At 53.8% G+C, this 6,000-nt stretch overlaps 1 long non-coding RNA gene across 2 annotated transcripts in view; it reads left to right on the top strand.

The window, feature by feature from the left end:
* The first annotated feature begins 384 nt into the window (after positions 1-384).
* The window catches only part of LOC311520863, a 30,309-nt gene continuing 24,693 nt past the window's right edge, over positions 385-6,000 (top strand). For both annotated transcript variants that reach the window (XR_014711717.1, XR_014711718.1), the window contains exon 1: positions 385-1,606. This is a non-coding gene — a long non-coding RNA (uncharacterized lncRNA). The remainder of the gene's footprint in view (positions 1,607-6,000) is intronic.

Genomic DNA, 6,000 nt, shown 5'->3' with positions numbered 1-6,000 from the left:
TTTTCAAGAGATTGAGTTTTCTTTTGTTGATTTTACCAACACTTATCTCTGATCTCTCCCCTGAGTTCTCTTCTATACAACTTTCTTTAATGTAGACCAGATTAATAATTAAAAATAATACTTTTCACTTCTACAGTACTTTCCCTTAAAGAACCTCAAAAGATTTTACAAACATTACTAGGTAAATATTATCCCAGTTGCCTCAGAGGAAGAAAAAGAAGAACAGGGTGATTGACTTGCCCAAAGGCGCACAGATAGGAATACAGCCCAGATCTTATCAACTTTTGCTAGAAAGCAACACAAATGAAGCAACATAAAACAAATAATATTTCTAAAAGATTTCCAAATGATAAAAGGACAAATAATGTTTACTAGATACACAGAAGTCCATTTCAACTGAACACAATACTATCTAAAGTCAGAAGAGAATTCTTTAACACATTAGCTCTCCAACAACTTTTGGTACATCCCTATATACTCAATAACCTGGCCCTTCCAGTAATTAGTCTCTGGCCCTTAAACCAGGCTTCCTCAATCTTCATGTACGCAGGTGGGTCTCTACAGGAGTAGATCTCAAATACTGCTGCTTTAGTGCTCTCTTTAACATGAAGGTCAAACAAACGTCTCTGGCTCAGGTCAACCTCTCACTTAATTTTTAATAGTTTATCCTAACTCCAGCCCACTTTACCCTTTTTAGAAATCCGCTTTCCAAAAGAAATGACCCCAGGGAGCTACCATAGTAACTCAGATATCTTTAGGACTTTAGAGATAAGTTATATCACACCAACAAACAATGCTGTTTTTTCACTGGAGTAGTCAGAATGTCCTTTCCCCCCCGCACAGAACTGGCACTGCAGTGCTGCTGGCCCTCGCAAGGAGTCCAGCTCACAAACAAAAGACATTGTCAGGGAAGGGAGTAGGAGCTGGTGAGTTCCTGGCACCTCCTGAAGGAAGGAGGTGGCTTGAAGGAAACTCCATACAAGCCCGGGACCCAGCATCAGGTTGTTTCTCCCCCTGCATTCATGGGCTCTAAGTGGGGAAGTGAGCAGTTGTATGGGCAGCTGGACGCCTCCTTGAACGGGTGCATGGAGAGGTAGATGACTGAGTGAGCAGGCGGGTGGCTGAGTGGGAAAATGAGTGGCTGACCTAGTGGGTGGGTATGTGGATAGCTGTATGGATGAGTAGGCAGATAGATGGTTGGGCGGTCATATGGCTGGGTGAGTGAACGACTAGATGGGTGGTTGGAAGGCTCGGTGGCTAGCATCTGTATGGCTGGGAGGGTGGCTGAGTAATTGGAAGGCAGAACAGGTGGCTGTGTGGGTACATGGTTGGATGGGTGGCTAGGCAATTGGAAGGCTGGGTGAGTGACTGCCTGACTATGCAGGTGATAGGAAGGCTGCACAGCTGCATGGTTGGGCACCTGGCTGGCTGGTTGATTGTACAGGTGCATGGCCAGGTGGCTACGTGCCTGGCTGCACAGTTGAACCTGCAGCAGTTGCATGGTGGGACAGGCGCATGGGCGATTGCGTGGGCAGTTGAATGGTTGGATGGGCAGCTGTAGAGCTGGAGAAGTGGCTGGCTGCCTAGTTAAACGCGCAGGACTGGGGTGAGTGGGGGCAGTTCCATGACTGTTTGGCGGGAGGGGCGGCTGCCTGGCGGGAGGCTGGCCAGGCGTTCGTGTGTGCGGGTGAAACGTTCAGCCCTGCGCCCAGCCCAGCCCAGCCCGGCCCGGGACTCCCCACCCACCTTGCCTGCAGTGCCCACGGCGCCGACCGGCTGACTCCCCGGGGCTTCGGGTTCTGCCTGCGGCGCGGCCCCTGCGCCGGGCCGCACGGGGGTTATTTATGCCGGAGCCGGAGGGTCCGGTCGGGCTGGGCGAGTCACCCCTGCCCACAGCCCAGCAGAGCGCCGGACGAGAGCCCGGGAAGGGCCCCGGGAGTGGGTCTGGGGCCGAGGCGAGCCAGGCTGGGGTTGGCGGCTGCCCGGCGCGGCTCCAGGCACTTGCACCCCGCTGTCCCCGTGGAAACCGTCGCCAGGGCAGGGGGAGGAGCAAGCGGCCGCCTGCGCCCCGGAGCTGAGGCAGGGGCCGGTCCCCGCCCCGGCCTGCCCGGCTCCTCCCTCCCCCCCGCCTCGTAGCAATGTACAAGCTCCAAAGCCAGGGGCCGGCCTGTTCCCGGCCTTCCCGCCTCCGCTGGCCCCGAGCCCGCCAGGCCCCGGCCTGCGCAGCGCTGCCCCCTCCGCCTCCACTGCCATTCCCGCCCTGCGCCCCCGGCCGGGCGCCCCCGCGCGCACAGGCTCCGTCCTTGGCCCCCCCGGGCTCGGAGAGCAGCGGGCCTGGCCTGGCCACGGCTTCAGCCGCCAGGGGCCAGACGCGCGCCCCTCCTGCGCCCGGCCCGGGCTGACGCCAGCGCTTTGCTGGGCTTCGTGCTGCTGCCACCGTGGGGCAGAAGAGGACTATGGCATGAAGTTGACCAAACCCGGCCGCGTATCTTCCAGGTTGACCCCAAGGGGCCTTAGCGTACCGTTCAGATTTCGGGCTGTCCTACAAAAACCAACCACCGTGCTATTCCGTTAGGAGCTGAACATGAGAAGGCCCTGAGCTCCTTAGCCGGGGAAAATACAACACTGTCCCAAAGAACATACAAGCTGCATTGGCGTAGCTAGGTGGAGCGAACAGGGGGAGCGGCTAACCAAGAGCGACAGAGCCAATAGGATGCACTGAGAAGCCCGGCAGAGGGAATAGCCAACACAAACATCCTAGTTTTCTCCTTAGATGAAGGTGCAGATCGCAATTACCCCAGCCTGCTTCTGTGAGCAGGTAAAATACGAAGGGTTACTTTTAGGAGAATCCTGCACAGATAGTTCTTCTGCTCTCCTATCTGTTCACGAGAGTAAGGCAAGCATGTCTAGCGCCTGAAGTCCGATGTATATGTTCACCAAGGAAGGGTTTGTCTATAGAGATTTCTAACAAGGACAAAAGATTTTGATGATTTTCACTCTCTCTCCAAACATTAAAACTGCAAGGCAGGGAAATAGTGAACACTACTACACACACCCAGCACAGAGGTGGTGTTGTGACACCAAACTACTTGAAGTTTTAATGTAATAATAGTGCCATTTAGCTTCTACTCTGATTCATGGTAATCACTATCACCACTTGTAGTGGAGTGCAATGATAATATGCACCCTAATTATCAGGGGGATAAATGGTTTCTCATCTTACTTCAATGAGCCACAGGCCTCTGTAGGACACATTATATTATGCAGCCAATGGGAGCTGCGGGGGTGGTGGCCTGTGTGGAGGAAGCATGCGGAGCTGCCCGGCCATGCCTCTGCCTAGCAGCTAAGCAAGGGGGATGTTGCTGTTTCCGGGGAGCCGCCCAGTTGAGCGCCACCCAGAGCCCACCTCACCCTGTCCTGTGCCCCTGCCCACACCCAAACTTTTCTGCTGAGGGGGTGGGGGCTAAAAGAATGGTGCCTCATGTGAAGATTTATGGGGGAGGGAAGAGAAGGCTGTCAACTTACCTGGAACCTTTTTATCCCCATTCTTTTCCCCCTTGATATCCTTTTCTTCAAGGGAAATTAACAGCTCACACACTGATTTCAATTTGATCAGACCAGACCTGTGGAAAAACTTAACACAGACAGCACACCCAACCACACAGATTTGGCATGTTGTGTCTGAAAAGCACCACAGCTATAGATGAGTTTTGTATCTGCTATTTTAGAGACCTGAGTTCTATTCTTAGCTCCATTAGAAATGACCATGTGCAATCTCTCAGCTCCTCCAGCAATGCAGGGAATGATACTTGCCTGTCTCCCAAGGTAGGAGGGTTGAAGTACACCGAATTAACAACACAAGTCAGTAGAAAAGCTAAAACTTGAAGATTATTTTCAGGTTCCCAATCGTGCACACCTTCCTCTAAGTCATACAATATTCTGCTGCTGATTGTGCTACTATGTCCCACCAAGTCTTTAGCTCTGTACCTACTGTGACGGGTTGGTTCACAGACCCCCCCCCTTGGGACTGTCACCTGATGTTCTGAGGCTACCTCTGAGCCCTTTTTCGCCTCCAGAACCCTTTCTTGTTGAGCCAGATATGCTAATCTGCTGCAACATAGACCCAGGGTCTGACCCATGCCCCCAAAGCTGCAGACTTAACTGAAAATGGCTTAGGAAGCGCTCCTGTCTCTAGCACCCAGACACCCAGCTCCCAATGGGATCCAAACCCCAAATAAATTCATTTTACTCTGTATAAAGCTTATACAGGGTAAACTCATAAATTGTGCACCCTCTATAACACTGATAGAGAGATATGCCCAGCTCTTTGCTCCCCCAGGTATTAATTACTTATCTGGGTTCAATAATAAACAAAAGTGATATTATTAAGTATAAAAAGTAGGATTTAAGTGGTTCCAAGTAATAACAGACAGAACAAAGTAAGTTACCAAGCAAAATAAAACACGCAAATCTAAGCCTAATATAGTAGGAAACTGAATACAGGTAAATCTCACCCTCTGAGATGTTCCAATAAGCTTCTTTCACAGACTAGACTCCTTCCTAGTCTGGGACCAATCCTTTTCAGACCAACATTGTGGCTTATGGCCTGGGTCCAGCAATCACTCACACACCCATAGTTACGGTCCTTTGTCTCAGTTTCTTTCAGGCATCTCTTTGGGGTGGAGAGGCCACTTCTTGAGCCAGCTGAAGACAAAATGGAGAGGCTTCCAGGCCCTTTTATATTCTCTCTCTCTTGTGGGCGGAAACCCCTTTGTTCTTCTGTGCAAAGTCTCAGCAACAAGATGGAATTTGTAGCCTCCTGGGCAAGTCACATGTCCATGAATGATTCAGCTTTTTGCAGGCCGATGCCATTGTTTACATGTTAGTTTGAACATTCCCTGGAGAGCTCAGATGTAGATTGGCATCTCCCAAAGTCCATTGTCAGTTAAATATTTCTTGATTGGGTGCTTACAGAGAATGGTCCTTTCTCAAGAAGCTGGCCAAATGCTTCACTGAGGCTACTTAGAATCAAACACATTGAGATACAAGTACATAGCCCAGAGGTGGGCAAACTACAGCCTGCGGGCCACATCAGGCCTGTGGGACCCTCCTGCCCGGCCCCTGAGCTCTTGACCTGGAAGGCTAGCCCCCCTGCTGTTTCCCCCACCCCCCTGCAGCCTCAGCTCACTGTGCCGCTGGTGCAATGCTCTGGGCGGTGAGGCTGTGAGCTCCTGGGGCAGCGCAGCTGCAGAGCCCGGCCTGTCCTGGTGCTCTATGCTGTGTTGCGCGGTTGCCTGTCCTGGTGCAGCTGTCAGTGCTCCAGGCAGCGTGGTAAGGGGGCAGGGAGCAGGGGGGGTTGGATAGAGGGCAGGGGAGTTCGGGGTGGCGGTTAGGGGCTGGGGGGTGGATAGCGGTCGGGGTAGTCAGAGGGCGGGGAACAGGGGGGTTGAATGAGGGCAGGGGTCCCGGGTGGGCAGTCAGGAATGAGAGGAGGGGTTGGATGGGACAGCGGGGGGCAGTCAGGGGTGGGGGTTCCAAGGGCGGTCAGGGGACAGGGAGAAGAGGTGGTTGCATGGGGCAGGGGTCCTGGGGGGGAGGGGCAGTCAGGAAGGAGAGGGGTTGGATGGGGCAGTGGGGGGCAGTTAGGGGTGGGGGGTCTGTAGGTGGTCAGGGAGAAGGAGTGGTTGGATGGGGTAGGGGTCCTGGTGGGGGCTGTCAGGAATGAGAGGAGGGATTGGATGGGGCGGCGGGGCACAGTTAGGGGCAGAGAGTCCAGGGATGGTCAGGGGACAGAGAGCGGGGGCGGGGGTGGATGGGGCAGGGGTCCCGGGGGCCCATCAGGGAACAGGGGGTTTGGATGGGGCAGGAGTCCCGGGAAAGGGCCGGGGGGGGGAGGGGCGTGAGAAGCAGGGGGGTCGGATGGGGGCGGGGGCCATGCCACACCTGGCTGTTTGTGGAGGCACGGCCTCCCCTAACCGGCCCTCCATACAATTTTGGAAA

Source organism: Lepidochelys olivacea (assembly GCF_965140295.1).
Source record: "Lepidochelys olivacea isolate rLepOli2 genome assembly, chromosome: 5".
NCBI classification, from domain to species: domain Eukaryota; kingdom Metazoa; phylum Chordata; order Testudines; family Cheloniidae; genus Lepidochelys; species Lepidochelys olivacea.
Note: the sequence above shows the minus strand (reverse complement) of the source record. Positions and strands in the feature narration are given on the sequence as shown.